The sequence below is a fragment of the Bufo gargarizans genome, chromosome 1 (assembly GCF_014858855.1).
Source record: "Bufo gargarizans isolate SCDJY-AF-19 chromosome 1, ASM1485885v1, whole genome shotgun sequence".
Classification (NCBI taxonomy): Eukaryota; Metazoa; Chordata; class Amphibia; order Anura; family Bufonidae; genus Bufo; species Bufo gargarizans.
The window spans coordinates 448,852,392-448,872,974 of NC_058080.1; the positions used below are offsets into that span (position 1 = coordinate 448,852,392).

Here is a 20,583-nt window from a genome sequence, read left to right on the forward strand (position 1 = left end):
AGGCTATCACCTCAGAATTTATTTATAGATTCTAAACCAGATGCCCCCTTTAAGTGAGTGTATTTTTCGGATATGCTGCATAAGGGCTCATGAACGCGAATGTGTGGTGGTCGTGCCCGTATTGCGGCCCACAATGAGCGGTTCCGCAATATATGGGCACTGGCCGTATGCGCACTGTTTCACGGATGCGGACCTGAATGGGTCTGCAAGCTGCAGGCCAGAATATAAGGTGCGGAAACATTTCGGTCCGTGCCTGGCACTGTAAAGAAGTAGAACACGCTCTATTTTCTTGTGGTGCAGACCGATCACAGACCCATTCAAGGTGAATGGGTCTGCATCCATCAGCGCCAGCCACACGGTGCACATGCATGCGCAGCAGGGGCAGCACGCGTTCGTGTGCACAGACTAGAAGCATTTATATGGAGGTGTTTTATGGAGAGACATTTGTCCACACAGTTAAACCTGCACTTTCATTTGGTTTCATTGTAGCAGGGATTCCCTTCAGCCAGAGCAAAGCTTCAGTCAGTGTGCTGCCCTAGGGCTGACTCTACCCACCCTGGCCAGGCTGTCACCCTGCAAACGTGTCTGCCAGCCTCCAGAGACTGCCATGTCCAGCTTGTGTGTGCCATTTATTCGGCTGGGCATGACTTTTATAAATACTTCTTCATTAATAAGGTGCATATATCTAGTTGTCTCTAAGACAATAGGTATAACTATGAGAGACAATAATACGGGTGAGGGAGTCTGTGGGAGAAATGCGAGAGAGGCAGGAATGTGTGGAGAAGAAGTGAGGGAGGACGCCAGGAATGTGTGTAACATGAGTGACTGGAGGGAATGTGGAGGAGGGCGCTGGGCTCCTCGCCTGGGATTGGCGGCTCCTGTCAGCGAGTGACGCACCCGAGCTCCGCCGCCGCCGATTGGTGGAGCGGCCGTCAGTCACGCGGGTGGGCGGGCTCGGAGGCTGCCCTGTGTCTCTGTGGCAGAGGCTTGTGGTGCCTTTCAGTGTGTCTGTGAGTGCCCGCCCCTGAGACATACAGAGGTCCAGCGGCGGCAGCAGCCTGGCAGCATGGGCACCGGCAGCCTGGATGGACGGACTGTGTGACTGAGAGTGGATTACTTACTTTCCCTGCTCTGGACTGCCCGGGAGTTGGGATGTGCTGCTGTGGACTGTGAGGAGGAGGAGGAGATGCTGTGGAAGGACCGCGCCAGATCCATGTGTCCCTCTGCATCCCCCCACTGCACACACTGAGCGCCCCTGGATTACCTCTACAGCACAGGATGGTGTGGAGAGCATGAGCAGGTACTGCTTACTTATCTGCCCAGGTGGGAGGGTAGAGGAGAGTTCATGGCACGCCTACTGTCCTACCTGTGTGCCATCTCTGGGGGAGAGGGGCTGCCAGCTGGGCAAAGCTCTGATAGATGTGCCTGAGTGAGACCAGGTGGATGGAAAGTGGTGAGGACCCGGAGGAGAACTTTCAGAAAGCGGTGGAGATGATCTGCTTCTAGGACTACAGAGGGTGGCATCACTTACCGCTGCCCACAGTGCTATGGCTGTGGGATGGGGCTTGGTACTGCTTTATCCAGAGCCCAGAACTAATGTCTGAGGGGTCACTACTGGGGGACATGTGTGCCATCTATCTATTATCTATTCTATCTATCATCTCTCTATTATCTATCTATCCTTCCATCTATCATCTCTCTGGTGTCTAGTAGGACTTGAGATGAGCAGGAATCCAGGCGGTGGTTTCTCCTGGTGGCTGGCCTCCGGTGTGGTGTCTGCAGTATGAGTTGCCCCTCACTTGGTAATGGCATTCCCTCATCAGCATTCCACCCATTAGCGTGATGTGTGGTGGAAAGTGTTATAACCGTGCTGTGCTTAGATATGTAAATGAAGACGCTTGGAGATTCTATCATCTAGATGAATGTCCAGCTGTCCTGTCTAGTTTGTCGCTCACTGGTAACATGCCCCAGGACCTGGGACACGATGAGGACATTGCTTATGCGTTTATTGCATCTTTGTAGGAAACTTTGAAGAGCTGGCAGCTTGGGTTACATTTCCTACAGCCGGAATAAACAAACACTCCAAAACATGTATGGATCAAAGTACACACATGTACGTCTACATAAGCACACACATGTACATCTACATAAGCACACACATGTACATCTACATAACGCACACATGTACGTCTACATGAACACACACATGTACGTCTACATAAGCACACACATGTACGTCTACATAAGCACACACATGTACGTCTACATAAGCACACACATGTACGTCTACATAAGCACACACATGTACATCTACATAACGCACACATGTACGTCTACATAAGCACACACATGTACGTCTACATGAACACACACATGTACGTCTACATGAACACACACATGTACGTCTACATGAACACACACATGTACATCTACATGAACACACACATGTACATCTACATAAACACACACATCTACCTAAACACACACATCTACATCTACCTAAACACACACATCTACCTAAACACACACATGTACATCTACCTAAACACACACATGTACATCTACCTAAACACACACATGTACATCTACATAAACACACATGTACATAAACACACACATGCACATGTACATAAACACACATGTACGTCTACATAAACACACACACACACACACACCCATGTACATCTACATAAGCACACACATGTACATAAACACACGTACATAAAAACACACATTTGCATGTACATAAACACAAACATGAACATAAACACACATGTACATCTACATGAACACACACATGTACATCTACATGAACACACACATGTACATCTACATAAACACACACGTACATAAAAACACACATGTGCATGTACATAAACACATACATGTACATAAACACAAACATGAACATAAACACACATCTACATAAACACACACATATACATCTACATAAACACACACATGTGCATCTACATAAACACACATGTACATCTACATACACACACATGTGTATCTACATGAGTACACACATGTGTATATACTTCTACATAAGTGCACACATGTGTACACACTTCTACATAAGTACACACATGTGCATATACTTCTACATAAGTGCACACATGTACATATACTTCTACATAAGTGCACACATGTACATATACTTCTACATAAGTGCACACATGTACATATACTTCTACATAAGTGCACACATGTACATATACTTCTACATAAGTGCACACATGTACATATACTTCTACATAAGTACACACATGTGCATATACTTCTACATAAGTGCACACATGTACATATACTTCTACATAAGTGCACACATGTACATATACTTCTACATAAGTGCACACATGTACATATACTTCTACATAAGTGCACACATGTACATATACTTCTACATAAGTGCACACATGTACATATACTTCTACATAAGTGCACACATGTACATATACTTCTACATAAGTGCACACATGTACATATACTTCTACATAAGTGCACACATGTACATATACTTCTACATAAGTGCACACATGTACATATACTTCTACATAACAACACCAGTTGTGCATATACTTCTACAGATGTGCACATATATCTACAGAAATACACACATGTGCACATATATCTACATAAATGCTCACACACACACGTATAGCTACATAAATGCACACATGTGCATTTACAGTTATCACACATACACTTATGGATCAACCTATCTACACACATGTGCATTTACACATGTACATATAAATCTACACAAGTATACACATGTACATATACATCTATGTAGATGCGTGCAAGCATGTACAATTGCATATACATTAGCACACCTACACTCATATGGATCATCCTACATATCCATCTGCGCGCATTTGCATACACATTTCATATCTACAGACACACCTCACACACACATGGATCAGCTTCCATACACACATGTACATATACATCTGCATGCATTACGCGCACCCATATGCCTCACTCTGTACATGCACACACAGATAATCATACATAACACATCCCCTGCTGTGTGCATCAGTAGGCACGTGTCCTTTCTCACCTTTATTTTCCAAGGGGTCTTATGTTTAATATAAAAGGAGGCGGTGTCGCCGGCTCCTATTGACCATAATTGTATGAGTTGTTATATTTTTCTTTGTTCCTTGGCCGTCAGAGGTGATAGACCCCCAAATCCACCTCTACAAAAAATCTGTTCCTATGAGCATGTTCATTGTTCCATGTCACCACCCTAGAGGAAGCAGTGTATCCGGTGCAGACACAATCCGTGCCGTTATATGGTGCACATATTACATTGGCTCCGAGGAGAAGTTTCTCCACGGATCCAGTGGCCAGCGCTGTGTCAGTACAGACGAGGTTACAGCGATCACTTAGCTGATTCCCACTTGTCTGTTTGGTACAAATAGCAACAAAGGCGAAAAGGTAACAAGTCTCCCTTTCCCTCCGCATACAAATTAGTTTTGCGACACTTTACTTGAAATTTTCATCCCATGGGAATCGCCATTATTGTATTTTTAACGTGTGAAATTGACAGGTTGGGCAGTTTCATAAATTCAGCTGTCAGGTTTGTGCCTAGTTAAAATAGCTAAGAGCTGTAAATATGCCAGCAAGGGGCTTTGTGAGCAGCAAGCCTATGCAGTTTTATTTTATTCCGGATGATAGGGCGAGGAGGGGGCTCGCAGATTTAATTAGCCACTTTTTTTCCTTTACTTGGTTTTCCAATTCTAGTTTTGCCTCTGGCGGGGGGGGGGGGAATATTTTAGGGGGCGTAGAGAGTAGGAGTGAGAAGACACATTTAGACCAGCCTGAAAATGAGATTCTCAATGTAAGCAACACCTGCCTCCATTTACTGCTGTACTTTGTGTTCTAATAAACTTCTAAACGTCTTTCATCCTTTTTCTTTGCTCTTTTGGGTCTGGTTTCAGTTTTTTTTTTTGCATAAGAATAGTTTTTAATGAGAAATTCTTGACTTTGAAATAATGATTATCAGGGAATATTTTTGAAGTTGTACCCGCAGGCACCCAGCACTTTCCACTGCACTAGTTATGCACCGAGATTGCCCAGGATATTAATCATAGGACAGGTCATCTATGTGGTAAGAGGAAAAAAGGAACACAACAAAAGAAAGGTGTTATCCCAAAGAGTCATCCTATAACGAAATAAAATGTACAAATAAACAAATACATGATATCAAGAAATAAATGAAATATAGAAAATAAACAAATACATGATATATAAAAATAAATAAAATATAGAAATAAACAAATACATGATATCAAGAAATAAATAAAATATTGAAATAAATGCAATATAAAAATAAATATGTAAATAAAATAAATATAAAAATACGGGGGAGAAAAAAATATATGTAGTGTGCCATTTTTGCATTATTTCTCTTAAAGTAAGCCCTTAAAATACCGCAGTGTTGAATAGACAATACATACATAAGGACTTGTGTGGGATTTCCTCGTCACTGCTGCTGGATGCTGAGCCACTAGGGGCCTGTAGAATCTACACTTGTGCAGTAAATACAACTGCTAAGCCATTCAGCATACATGGGTGTAGTACTACAAAGCCGTAGACCCTTCTCTCTTTGTCCTTGTGCTACGGTTTAGGCTTTCAGATAAAGCTTTCCCAGTGTGCCTTGCCCCCTCTACTTCCTCGATCTCTCACTTAGGCACCCCTGGAGGAGGATGCCAGCCTAACAGCAGCCAGCTTTATCGACTCCAGAACAATAGCTAAAGGCAGATTGATGCAATATTGAAATGAGCTGTCTACGAGCGAAGACAGGCATAAACAGGCGTTCCTCGGCGGGAGAGTGGTCAGCCAGGGAGAGACACAAATCGAAGATGCGGCGCATACTTTTTGAGTGTCAGTTTCACAAATTTCGAATCGACCAAGCATGGCCGGGTTTGATAGACATTAGGCAATGAGGTCAAGGATTCTTACATGGTTCCTCTTCTTGATTTTTTTATTTATTTTTTGCTGCTAAGACATCCTAGTATGCAGATGTGCGCAGATTTCGGAGAATGCCGAGTAATGATGTCTACCACTATAAACTTATGACATCCTTCATCTGCGATTATACACACAATTTATGTATTTTATAGCTAAGTATAGTCACTTATCCAGATCCCCCCCCCCAGATGTCACTCTGTATCTTGTCATTGTGACATACTGTAGTCTCACAATGGAAGCTCTACTCAGCGGGTGGTCTAGATGCAAGGCAGTTTTTTTGTTTTGTTTTTCAATATCGTCGGTTTTCGAATTTTCCTTTCAGGTCGATAAAATTTGATCCTTTATTGTGACATGTGTCTGTTTAACGTGACTGCAAACGATGTTCAGTGATGGCCATAGGAACGTCAGGTCCATATCAAGCCTTGATCCCATAGTACTACTGAATGGTCGGTACTGGAATTGGCTGCGCCGTGAAATTCACATATTCTTGTCTGACGTGGTTGTGAATATTGGGGAAACGGCTCAAGACTTAGTTTAGATTAAAAATTTTGGCTATTTTTTGGGCATTGTTAGCTATATCTTGTGTGTGGTAGTGTAGCATTTTTCTATGAATTTGTTGCTTTTGTCACTTGTCCTGTTTTGATCCCCCTCCAAACGCCGCATATTCATAATCATCTTTCATCCGTGTGATGTATCATTAAAAGCAATGTACATTAGTCCCACCAGTGCTAATTAAAAAGGAAAAACCCTGGAAAATGCATCAGGAGAAATGATTGCTGTAAGCTCTTCCATTTCCTCTGAGTGATTTTAAAAATGTTTTTTATTTATTTTAAATGAATCAGGTCTTGCTATTAATATTTGTGCTGAAAAAAGCACGAATATTGAAACAAAACCTAAGCAATGGTGCATATGGAGTACAGAAATATCACGCCTTTCATGGCAATGACATATAGCACATAGCTAGCAGTGCTCTCCAGTGATACGGGATGGCGGATGATAATTCAGGGTTGCATTACTGTGATCTGTAGGTAGGTATGGCAGTGGAATTCTATTTTTGTGCTTGCCCCCCTGGTATTCTGATGGGCAGCCGTTATGCCGTTGGGTTATTTGTTTCTATGCTGTAGTTGTTGACTCATGTGCTTTCTGTTAGTGTATAAGCTTTCCTAGGGAAGACCTACGTGAATGAGACACAGGCGGGTTCTGGGCCAGACTTCTCACAGATGGAATGCAGAGAATGTTCTTCTCCCTTTGCCTGCCAGCCTCTTCTGATCCCATTGACATTGCTTTGCCTGTGTACAGCTTTACCTCTACCCCTTTCAGCACCATGCCAATTATTTAGACTTAGTGACTGGAAATCCACTTTCATTCATTTTTACTTTGGTTTATCCTGGGAATAACATCATGGCCTTTACGACCTCAGCGGCATAATTATACATGCTCATAGCTTTACTTCCATTGACTTAATTAGCTATCCAAATGTATTCTTAAGCTTCACAAAACTGCTCAGTATTCATATAACGCTGTTCTGTTTGCTCAGCTGTTTGGCAGTTTTATGTTCAGTGCGGCTTTTAAAATAGCTAAGGTAGTGGTAGACAGTCGTACAACGCTGGAATCTGTTGCTTTGCACTGTTATGGACAACTGACATTATTTGGTACTAGTTGATGACCCTGTGTTGCTCGGGTATTTATTTATTGCAATTTCTTATTAAATAACAGTAACTTTCACAATAGCCGCCTCTTTAGCAGTGACCACCCCTTTAACAGTGATTTTCACAGTGGCTGCCCCTTTAACGGTGACCACCCATTTAACAGTGGCTTTCATAGGGGCCGCCTCTTTAACAGTGACTTTCACGGTGGCCGTCCCTTTAACAGTGACCTCCCCTTTAATGTTGACTTTTACAGTGGCCGCCCCTTTTAACAGTGACTTTCACAGTAGCCTCCCCTTTAACAGTGACTGGCCCTTTAACAGTGATTTTTACAGTAACCTCCCCTTTAACGGTGACCGCCCTTTTAACAGTGACTTTCACAGTGGCCGCCCCTTTAATGGTGACCGCCTAACAATGACTTTCACGGTGGCCGTGCCTTTAACAGTGGCTGCCCCTTTAACGGTGACCGCCCCTTTAACGGTGACCGCCCCTTTAACAGTGACTTTTACAGTGGCCGTCCCTTTAATGGTGACCGCCTCTTTAACAGTGACTTTCACAGTGACTGCCCGTTTAACAGTGACTTTCTTAGTGGCCGCCCCTTTAATGGTGACTGCCCCTTTAACAGTGACTTTCACAGAGACTGCCCCTTTAACAGTAACTTTTACGGTGGCAGCCCCTTTAACAGTGACTTTCACAGAGACTACCTCTTTAACAGTGACTTTCACGGTGACCGCCCCTTTAACAGTGACTTCGGTGACCGCCCCTTTAACAGTGATGTTATGGACAACTGCCATTATTTGGTATTTGTGACCTAAAATTACCATATTGTGTTGCCATAAGCCTATTACAGTCCATGCATATTAGTGCCTAAAGGAATTTGCTTGATTCCTTCGCATCTATGTTTCGAAAATAATCACAATTGAAAAGTTGTGTCAATCTTTAACTTACTTTTTGGCCTGACATTTCCTGAGACGAGTGGCAGAAAATGGTCATATGTCAAAAGAAAAAGCAAGCTATCTCACACCTCTTCTTAAACCAAGACAGAAAGTAAAGAAGAACACATCTGATTTACCAGTTTTGATTTTCTCTGCCCATCTGTTTGTTACCTTCCTAGGATAAGCAGGGTCAACAGTTTGGTTACCCCCTCCTACTCTATGCCACTCAGTATGGCTGACACATTAAAACTTTTCCACAAGACCATGTCTTAGAGAAGACTTTTATGTCATAGACTTTCAGTTCCACCATATGTTATGTCCATCTTCTCTTCTTTAAGTAGGCCACCTCCATAGAAGACTACTTTTCAATGCAATTTTGGGTGGTCATCTCTGCAATAATATCAGTGGCCAGACTAGAGGGGATTGTACAGAGGCTGGGCTTGATATTTGAAGTGAATGGGGCTGAGCTGATGAATGTGACATCACATGGCCTCACCTAAGCTGCAAGAAGGTGCCTTCTCAAACAGCTGACTGGTCCCCAGTGTCCGCAGGAAAGGTTATCAGTTACAAAGTCTTGGAAACACCTTTATTGTCTCTATGGATTAGACTCAACCGTAGCTTTCTATATACTTCACTCAGACCCCTAAGGCTACATTCACATGACAGTGAAAAACGGACGTGTTACAGATGTTTTTTTTTAACGGCCGTCACACTTCCATTTTGAAAAGAATGGTAGTGTATGGGATTATTCACACAACCGTTTTTTTGACAGCCAGTGAATAACAGACGTCACAAAATAGAACATGTTCTTTCTTGTCTGTTTTCACAGATTGACAGCCCCTATACAATTGAAGGGAACCGCTATTAACATACATTTTTCAGAAAGGCATCAGTGAAAAAAGTCTGTAAAATTTTTTGTTAATGGATTTCCTACACTTTTTCGTGTGAATGTGACCTTAGAGACAGCATAGAAATCCCTGATTGTAATCCACATGATTACCTCCCAGGAACCAAAATGTATGATAGCAATTATGTCCACTACCTGTGCTATGTTATCTCAGGTATATTTATATGACCCTAAAGAAACCACAGAACAGGACTGGCAGAGATCATGGCATTCAGTCTGGCCAGGCATGTAGATGTCAGGAGGATCAGCTCATGTGTGGTTGGCTTAACTCTCTTTAAGTGTCTGGTTAAATTAGTGAAGGTCACTTACTAAACTTCACTGTATTTACTTTTCCTTCTGCCGTTATGAAGACCCGATATGCATCAGAGCGAAAAAAATGTTAGAAAAATATTGTAGGTTTCCGGTTAAAACAAAAAAAGGATGATTTTGGCAAGAAGCAGAGTTCAAAAACGAGCAGTAGGGGACAAAAAATGTTATGCATTACAGTCTTGGCACTAATTTGTATGATGAAGGAAACACCAAGCCACATTAAACTAAAGCCACAGTCCACAGACGATGCCTCTCAGGACAAAGAGCCTCAAAGCTTCTTTTATATCATTTACAAGAAAAAAGTGTATCATAGAAAGTTCACTGCAGCTGTCTTTGCCCGAAAGCATATGTTTTGGGAGTTGTGATGGATGCTCAGTGCCTTAAGCCAGTTCTGGAGCCTGCTATGAGGTCATTGTTACTAATGGACGGTTGGAATTTGTTGCTTCTTGTCCCAGTGCCAGCCTGAGGAGAAGCTACAAAGAATTTATTTTACTAATATATATATCCTACTAAAATCTTACAAACAACTTTCCAAATAGATGGTCACTGACTCAAGGGAAGAATTGTCCACTTGGAACTCTACAGTAACCATCTCTGTCCTTTACACAGGTCATGGAGCTATGTAGTTCTGCGGCCTTTTCCCAGCACTGGGGCTACTGAGTCCTGAACAACTTTACACTGTGAAGGTGTGGGGTGTTGATCCCTGATGGTCTGATATTAATGACCTATCTGAAACATAGGTTATCAGTTGTCAGACCCAATTTAAAGTTATCCCAGTACTTTCATAATATACTGGCAGAGGTCAGCTGGGACCCCATGACCATTAGTGAAATTGTTTCCTAAGTCAGTGATTTCAATTACCTTGCACTTAAAATGATTGGTGGGCTTTTAGTTCCTGGATCTCCACTAGTGTTATCTTCTGAAATGTCTTTAGGTTGTCATGCTGTTTTTTTTTTTCAGGTTGATGTTATGTTCTGTAAGGGTATTGAAAAGGCACACATTTCTGAAAAAGGTAGTGCAGGCTATAGTAGAAAGAAGTCAGACCCCACATTGCATCAAAGTTAGCTGCTTATGGGGCTGTATCGTTATGGGGCTATCATTGCTGACCCCTGTCCACCAATGAAAGCACCTATGGACATGTAAGCATCATTACTGGTCGGTAGAGCTATAAAATATGTCCTGGTCTGATGAATCATATTTTCTTTTACATCACGTGGATGGCTGGATGACAGAGATGGAACCAGGATGCACTATTGGAAGAAGGCAAGCCAGTACAGACAGTGTGGTGCTCTGGGCAATGTTCTGCTGGGAAACCTGAGGACTTGGCATTTGTATGGATGTTACTTGGACATGTACCACGTACCTAACATTGTTGCAGACTAAGTACCTCCTTCAATGGCAACTGTATTCCCAAATGGCAGTAGCCTGTTTCAGCAGGATAATGTACCCTGCTACTTTGCAAAAATTGTTCCGGAACATAATAAATATTTCATTGTATTATTCTGATCTCAGTCCCATCTATGGAGGTTTCACTTGCAATTTACAAGAAATGTGGACAAGAATAGGACATGTTCAATCTCTTTTGTGGGGCCACGGAACGGAAGACGTATGTGGACAGCACCCGGTGTGCTGTCTGCATCTTTCATTGATTGAATGAGTCCTGCGGAACGGATGCTGACACAAACATACAGTCGTCTGAATGAGCCCTAAGACTCTACTACTTCAGCTACTAGTGGCCTAGCATCTGAAAAATTCTGAATCGTAATAGAGCAAAAGAAGCTCTCAATGGGACGTTTGGGAACGACGATGACATGTGTCTAACTTCTGTGCCGTTGTTTCAGACATGTCTGTGTGTGCAACACCCCTGAAAGTCTCCAACCCCTTTTTATTTAGTAAACTGTCCTGATGGGAGCAAGACTAATAAACCTTCACTGATGTATTATTTTCTCCCCTAGTATATAGGGTAGAGGGCAACTTCCATGATCCAATTAAACAATTGTCAGATACATCTTTTTTATCTTACTTGTTATTGAAATGATGACATACAAGCTGTGAATGAGCTCCCACGTCTAGATGGTGTAAAGATACTTGTCGGAGAAGTCTGGATAAGGAAAATATTTGGTCTAAATGGCATCTGCTAGATCCAGTGCAACTGTAATGAAATAGTACCAGTAGAGACATGCACATCCCCCTCACCCTATGCTGGCATGATTTATGTGGGCCTCTGTTAAAACCTGCTTTACCCATGCTTCCTACATGTTTAAATATTGCCTTACATGGCATTACGGTTGAACTAAGCAAGGCCTGTGTGCCACTTAAGTGCATGATACTGCAGTTTCTAAGGAGATCCTCTTTTGTGCAAAGCCAGAAGGTATTTAATTAATGGACCAGGAACAAACATACTCATGTGAATAAAAGACGGCTACTTTTCAAATACCATGAATTGTTAAGGGAAAAAAGAAAAAAAGAATTGCTTCCACACTGAAAAATTGAAGCTTTTTATTTGATTGAATTTGCAGTGAATGAGGAGAGGAACTGTGTGAATGTGAATGAATTAAAAACGACTACCAAACCAACCACATGTTTAAAGGGGTTCTCCGGGAATTAAGAACATGAAAATAAGTAAATATTACTTTATTCTAAATACATTCCCAAATACCTTTAATTATTTATAATGGCTCGTTTTGTCTAGGGAGCAATGATTAGAAACAAAATGGCCGCTTTCCTATTAGTAGACCTGTCCTAATCACACAGGAGGACAAGTTAATTCACAACACTGAGGTAAAAAGCTGCCTTATGCTCCTCTCTGCTCTTCTTGTCAGCGATTATGTTCCTAAATACAGTTTAATATGATCTTTAGATGAATCTTTGTGGGAATGGAGTTCATGAGGAGACATGAAGTGCAGAAAGGATGGACAGGACAGACTGGTAATGTGGGGCTGAGGTAATGGAGACTACATACAAGTGCTGCTGCTCATCTGCTCATGAATTCAATTCCAACGGAGATTCAGCTAAAGATCTTATCATCTGTATTCAGGATCATAATCCCGGACAAGCAGCGAAGAGAGGAGGATGAGGCAGCTCTTTATCTCAGTGTTGTGAAGTAACTTGTCCTCCTGTGTGATTAGGACAGGTTTTGTGTGCACTAATAGGACAGTGGCCATTTTGTTTCTCCTAACGATTGCTCCCCAGACAAAATGAGCCATTATAACTAATGTAAGATATTTGGGAATATATTTATAATGAAGTAATAATTAAGTATTTTCATTTTCTTAATTCCTGGAGAACCCCTTTAAAGTGGTGTCAAGCAAGAATGGGATAGCGATTATTCTGTACAGGGAACTGTAATGCTCAGGCCAAGGCAAAGTACCATGGACTCTGGGGAAAACCGTCCCCATCAGCCAGTCTGATATCTCTGGTGGTCAGAAATAAAGGCATAATTGTAGAAATCATCCCATAAAGTCAGGAGACAGCAGCAATATCTAGATAGACTGGCTACCTGGCACCATGCTTGATATCACTGCTTTATATTTGGTGCCTAGTAAAAAAAAAGGATAGGCATAAACCAAGCAGTTGTCACATAACACTCTATGACGTGCTTATCACGTGTCCTTATGTCTGTGTTCACCATACAAAGTAGATCATTTTTCATATAAGGCACTCACAAAACTCCATGTGTATAGATATCCTTACATAGATAAGTATGGCGCTGCTTTGGCAACAAAGGATTACAGGTTGCCTTTAATTGAATAGACGTTTAATGTTTTCTATAGATCCTTGACTTCCCCACAGGATGACTAGCTACATTGTAATGAGAGTGAGTTGTTATGCAGTACACAGATCACAGCTGATTTTGAGGATCAGATGCAAACCCCAATGTTGTAGAAGGTTGTACAGCGCCTTTTGATATGCTACATGTAACAATTAAATGGAACAAAACTGAGACGTTTGTGACAAAAATAGTCACAAGATGTAAAGGAAAACCACTCCACAAAGACCACATCTTTGAGAAGACCCCACTAGTCCAGACCAGATTACAAGTACCTTTTGACAGATTTTCAGTTCCACCATATGCAATGTATATTGGCCCTCTTTGTTGAGAAGACCACCTCCAGAAGATCATTTTTCTATGCAATTTTGAGGTTTCAGTGTGGATAGGAATTGTGTCAGAGCTCATTGCTGCCTGTGAATATATGCCAACACGTTTTGTGGGCCAGATATCAATCAAATAAAAATTTTATTTGCAAGGTTCTTATAATGGGCAAGTCATAGCATAACCGTAAGCAATAGCTGTGTGATGAGGTGACGCTTAAATGCAAGAAATGTTTGTGGATAATACATTGTATATCTATAAAACTATGCATGGAGTTTTCCTTACTGGTATAAAAGATGTGAAGTTTGGCCAGAATTAGGAGAAGACATTGAAAAAAAACTGTATAGGTTTATTATCAAACTTGAGGCTACTAAAGTCCTAGACTGAATACCCAGATGGGAACCCCAGGGTTCCTTGGAGTCTAGTCAAAGATCAAAAGAAGCCTGCTGGTAGAAGATTGCTCAGTTATTGAATGTTTTACCTTCTCCACATCAAGCTTCCTTGATGTAGGAATGAAGGTCCACCAGAGTAATAATATTGAAAATTACTACCCAGGAGCCACATCCGTCAGACCTAGGACAGAACAAGTCTTGACTTATAACCTGAGGCACACTTCTAGAAAGCTCATCTTCTATCTATCATCTATCATGTGATCAATTCCTGCACTGATGTGCCCTCTTTTCCATTGTAAGACCTGTGGCCATCCCAGTCATATAAATAGAATTTATGGGCACAGAAAGTGAAAGATGGTTAGCTGTTACTGATTATGCCCAAAGGCATAAAGGTCTAATAAATTAGATTGAGGCTAGCCTTCGTAGAAAAGACAGAAAAGTGATTGTAAACCATGAGCTGCAATGTCATGGTCGATTTGGCCATAGCTTATTTGCTGTGGTGCCTTTAACATATAATATTTTGTGTACTTCTCTGCATACTGTCTAGCTGACCAAAACTAAAAGATGGTTAGGTAGACATTACTTTACGTTTGCTAGACAGATGTCCATGTAGACATTAGATGGAAACTTAAAATGGTTTTCCCAGGATTAAAACTTATCCCACCTCAAAACGTATCACCTATCCACAGGATAGGTGAAAACTATCTGATTGTTAGGAGTCCCATAACAGGGACCCTCATATTCACAAGAATGGAGTCCCATGTCCTCCTTTTAAATAGAGTGACATTGTCACATGCACTCCGACAAGTCTTTCAACAACAGTTGGACTCACAGATATAGCCGAGTACAACATGCATCGCTGTTAACCATTCTATCAATTAGACTGGGGTAAACCATAGTGGTCAGTCGTCAAAAATCTATGGCTACCTCTTAGACTTTACTAGTCCTGGAGATACCACAAAATAACAATTCAAGCTTTGCCTCATTGACATAGCCTGGTGACTCCTGAATAATTGGCATTCACAGCTGAAGGGTTTCATCAAATGTGTTAATGTTCCCTGAAGTAAAAAAATGAAAATAAAAAAATCAAAGGAACATAAAAAAATAACAACACGATCAGTGTCTACAATTAAATGAGCCTTTGGTTTTCTACATTTTCTGCAAATTTACTGTGTATGCTTGCTAATATCATGAAATTATATGGTTAGGGATCTTAACTTTTCAGTAATTCTGATTCTAAAGTCAGCAATCAAACGCTATTGTTGTCTAAATGACTCGCATACATTATCAGGGAATTTGGAATGTAGGGGCTTGAATTCCAAGCATAGTGCATTCAGAAGAAAAAAAACAGCATGGAACCAATAACCATCTGCCACTCCAGCCAGCAATCGGAGAGTTATGCTGAAATGGTGATGGGGGAAATGTGTATTTAATTGTATTACAAATAGATGGCTTCTAATTCTTACATTCATGGATTTTTACATGCAAACCTGCATGTTAATGCTTCTTATGCATTTCAAAAATGATAGAGGGTATGAGACTCTAGCTGAAATTTAAGAGGACCCACCAGCTCACCTGATGTGTCTGTTTTAATAAATAAGTGTATTCTGCATGACGTAACAGTTCTGGGGCATCTTCTTTTATACATACATACCCCAGAATTGTTATCTCATGATGGAAGTATGTGTGTTGAGAACTTTCACTTTTATGTTAGGTAATGGCTTGATTTATGGGTAGAAAAGATCTGATCAAATAGAAGGACAGCAATTTTTAAAAAATTGGTCGCCCCGCTAATCCATCATTAGAATATTCTGTGTTCTGCCTATTGCAAAGCAGAAGCAGGCTGCCATAAAACAGCTGTGTCTGCTGATGGGCTGCGAGGAAATTAGATTTCTACACTGTTTTCTATATACTTAAAACCCACTTACACATAAAGAGTATGGCACCTTCTGTTCGGGAGTCACTGTATCTGCAGGTCCTTTTGTTGGAGTTTGAACATTTCTCCACTAAAGGGGAACTCAATCTACATGTTAAAGATATATGCATAGCGTATGGGTCTGTCTGTTCTTGCCACCCGACATGTTGCCAGCAATGATGACAGGCCAACAGTACAGTACCTATCACATGCCAGGAAATGAAGTGGAATGTGGAAACTTATGCTATGTAGTCCACATGATTTGAGATGGTGCCTCCTCAGTATGACTTGATGCCAGCAGAGTGTGGTTCTCTTGTATTCATTCCCTCTTAGGAAAATGATGTCATTCTCTGTTTAGAGACTGTTTTCAACTCTCCACCCTCCATGTTGTTTGACAACGTTACATTCATGTGTGGGAAAGCTGGGTAGAAACAGATGGTTATGTGGTGAGTCAACTGATATTAGAAGGAGACCTGCTTTAATATCATTTTATTCCTCCTTCAGTATTGGATCGCACATTTAGTAAAATCTCACTTGGCAGGGGAGGCCTTTCTAATGCCTGTGTGAGACAACGGGGGTCTGGCACTGCTAGTAATCTCAGGCCTCTTGAGTCTGACATGAGAGTGCTGGCTGTAATCATGTCTAAAAATTACGATATGAAGGGCTTTGACTCTAAAACGGAGCAGAAGCCTAACGCTGAGTAGGACAGCACTGATATATGTGAATAGTGCGGCACACTGTCCCCTCGTCCTGACCACAGCGTTGTATGAGTTATGGTGCGCCATAGATTTTATAGCATACATTTAGGAATGTTGTTGGCAAGAATCATCTCTGCACCTAAATTTATCTTAGCATCATCTACTTATTTCAAAGGGACAAAAAGGTGGTATGACAGTCTGCCAAATATTCAATTACCAGATAAAAATGTCACCATGTGGTCAAAATAATTCATTCTGTTCATTAGAGGGAAGGAGAAAAAAGGTAATTTAGTAGAAGTTGTGCTTACTCAGCGTTACAGCAATATCTACAAAAAAGAAAAAGTTGGCACAAGTAATAGACGGCTTACATATGATTATTTATATGACTAAATGGGCTTAATTTAAAGCAATCCTTTACAGTTTTTTCGAAAGGAGAATTTTTGCTTGCATCATATAATGATGACTGTCGAACAGATTTTGAGCAGTAGGAAGAACACAAATGACAGACATATGGTAGTACTTCGTAGCCCAAGAGAAAACAGACAAAAAATGGAACTGTTGAAAATATTTCACATTTCAGCCAGAAAAGTGAGTCATGCTTCAGCCAGAGAAATTAGGTTAGTTTAAGGGTTTATCCAAAGTGGTACTAAGTGGTGAAATATTTCTTACATTCTACAGCAAGGACCACGCAAGGAGTAGGTCAGGGTGTAGAATGGGAGTTCCTCCCTAGTAGTAAGATAACATCAAGTTTTCTGATAAGTTGAGTGGGCCTCAAATTACTGTAAGTTTTAGGAGCTTGTTACTTTGCTGCAACATGAAATTAGAATTTTCATAGAAATAACTAGAAAGAATACTCAAAAAAAGACATCATTCTGGCTACCCGGTTCCTAGAATTTATTCATTGCTAGTTTAATGTTAGAAAAATATTCATACATACACTCATGACTCATTTCATCATCAACCAGACCAGGATAAGTAACCTTTTTTTTTTTCTTTTTTAATATTATACATCATGCAGTTTACGTATTGTCCCTGCATAAACAGGGAACATTGTGGAAACAATTCTGAAATGCAACCTTTAGGGGATCTAAAGGTGGCCATACACATTAGTCTAAAGTTGATTAAAATGGATGATTTCAGTCATAACGGTCATTCATTGGGTGAAATCTAAAAATGTGCAATCATTTTAGCTGTCTGGAGACATCATCATCTGGTAAGAAGTTGGCTGGGTTTCAAGTTTTTGTCCGATAGTTGCCAGTCAACAAATGATCTTTCTGTGAAGGAATGTACTGAAACATTCCCACAATGTTCCCTAATAGAACTTTGGTCCATCACCCAGTGTCATAGAAGAACTATGGGCATTTCGAATGACTATAACAGCCACTGTGGACTAAAATGTGCACAGTGTTATGTGAAGATGAGAGCCTCTTTCATTGCAGCTATCTGACCTGGAGGACTGTGAGGATAACTAATGGATGGCATCTTATCTGCTTGGTCTTCCTCCACAATTCCCAAATGCTTAATGGGATTTTCCCATCTCAACATTTATGGTATATTGCTAGGATATGCCATAAATGTCAGATAGGTGCAGGTCCCAGCTAGCGATATGCCATAAATGTTGGGATGGGACAACCCCTGTAATGACATAGCATGGATGCGCCTTGATTTTAGTGGGCTGCATTTTCCTGCATTGCTTGCCCTCACCCCCAAGTACAGGAAATGACAGGTAGTATGGGACAGCTACATACTTCCACACGATCAGCAGTTTGAAATGGGTTGTCAGGGATATCAAGATGAATCAGAAATCGCCAAATACTGTGTTCTCTGCCTGATAGAAAGAACCTTTGTAGACATCAGTAGAAACAGTCCAATATATTAGGTGCCATTGGTGGCCATAAGACCATTAACTGTTCTTTTTTATGTAAACATCACTACAATGCATCTGTAATTATCGGGAGCTGTCATTGTATAGCTTTTTGTCCAATACATGCCAAGGATTGCGCACACAGCTTATTATTACCAGTATTTCTTGTAGCCTTTCCAGTTCGTATCCAGTACTTTTTCCATTGTAAAGCCTGGTGAAAGGCAGATGTGACGAGACAAGTTCTACTGTGTGAAAGGCTTTTGTATTATCCTCACAGCGCTATTTCTAGCAGCTTCATCCACCAGTGGTCCTATGTCTTGACATCTTTTTGTTCTGCGTATATGACTACAAAATAGCCGCCTCCTACAGTAAGTGTTTGGCAGAGTCTGTGGAGATTTTCTTTCACGTTTACAATGCTCTTCTCTGTTAAGGTAAATTAAAGATGGTCTGGAAGCTTTGGGGATTACTGGATCAATGCACATCACTTTACATAACATTTTCATCAATGGATTCTTGGTTACGCTTAGCAGCTGCTTTTTTATGCTTAGCTCATAGCTTGTTTATATTGTATAACCGCTGTCTGCATCCAGCGCGCATTATGGCTCACTGTAGATTGGGAGCAATTTTCATTATTGCCTTTTATCTGTCACAATTTCTGAATTATTATGCTGGACAAGAGGCAAGAAGGAAATAGATACAAGCAAATGATAACTGATAGCCAATTTCTTCTGTTATAAAAGCATTAAAGAGAAAATGGGTATAAGACTCTCGTCTGAAATGCTGTTTTTGCAAATATGCATCTTTTGTTGTCATGAATGAAAAATTCACAGGATGTAGAAGAAGTTTCTAATTCAAAAAACATTACCATTGGACAAGGAAATCATAGTAAATGGAAATATGGCTGGGGCTATGTGGCAATCTTGGCCGTGATTCTCGTCACGCAACAAGGAATGGGTTAGCAGCATGACTCGCAAACTGCTTTAACTGTGACCCCAGACTCACAAAAATGCAGCAATGTTAGATTTTTGCGATTCTGGAGTTGCAGTTTGAGCAACTTGCGAGTCATGATACGAACCCAGTCAGTTCTGTTGCTGCAGTGCTACACAGTGATCCGTGGTCACGTGAGGGGTGTCATGGCCAGGATCGCTGCGTAGCCCCCACCCCGTCTCAGTTACTATTTTCTACGCCTTTTTTAGGCGTAGAAAATGGTCTAAATGTAAGACAGCTAGGAAGCTGTCTTACATTTAGAAGCGGTGGTGGATCAGCCGAAGTTATCAGCCTCAGTGGATCAGCCTCTTCATAACTTCGACAGATCCACCACCAGGTATAGGGCTTAAGTCTTAATAAATTTGCCCCACAATTTTTACATTTAATATATTAAACAATTTAAAGAGTTTGTTTTAGAAAGAAAATGAGGCGACACAAGAATTAACTTACTACAGGGAGTGCAGAATTATTAGGCAAGTTGTATTTTTAAGGATTAATTTTATTATTGAACAACAACCATGTTCTCAATGAACCCAAAAAACTCATTAATATCAAAGCTGAATATTTTTGGAAGTAGTTTTTAGTTTTGTTTTTAGTTTTAGCTATTTTAGGGGGATATCTGTGTGTGCAGGTGACTATTACTGTGCATAATTATTAGGCAACTTAACAAAAAACAAATATATACCCATTTAAATTATTTATTTTTACCAGTGAAACCAATATAACATCTCAACATTCACAAATATACATTTCTGACATTCAAAAACAAAACAAAAACAAATCAGTGACCAATATAGCCACCTTTCTTTGCAAGGACACTCAAAAGCCTGCCATCCATGGATTCTGTCAGTGTTT

At 40.8% G+C, this 20,583-nt stretch overlaps 1 protein-coding gene across 21 annotated transcripts in view; it reads left to right on the plus strand.

The window, feature by feature from the left end:
• Positions 1-955: 955 nt before the first annotated feature.
• PTPRD (protein tyrosine phosphatase receptor type D) overlaps positions 956-20,583 on the plus strand; it is a 368,228-nt gene continuing 348,600 nt past the window's right edge. For all 21 annotated transcript variants that reach the window (XM_044272365.1, XM_044272440.1, XM_044272372.1 and 18 more), the window contains exon 1: positions 956-1,300. The gene's annotated coding sequence lies outside the window, so the exon portion shown is untranslated. The remainder of the gene's footprint in view (positions 1,301-20,583) is intronic.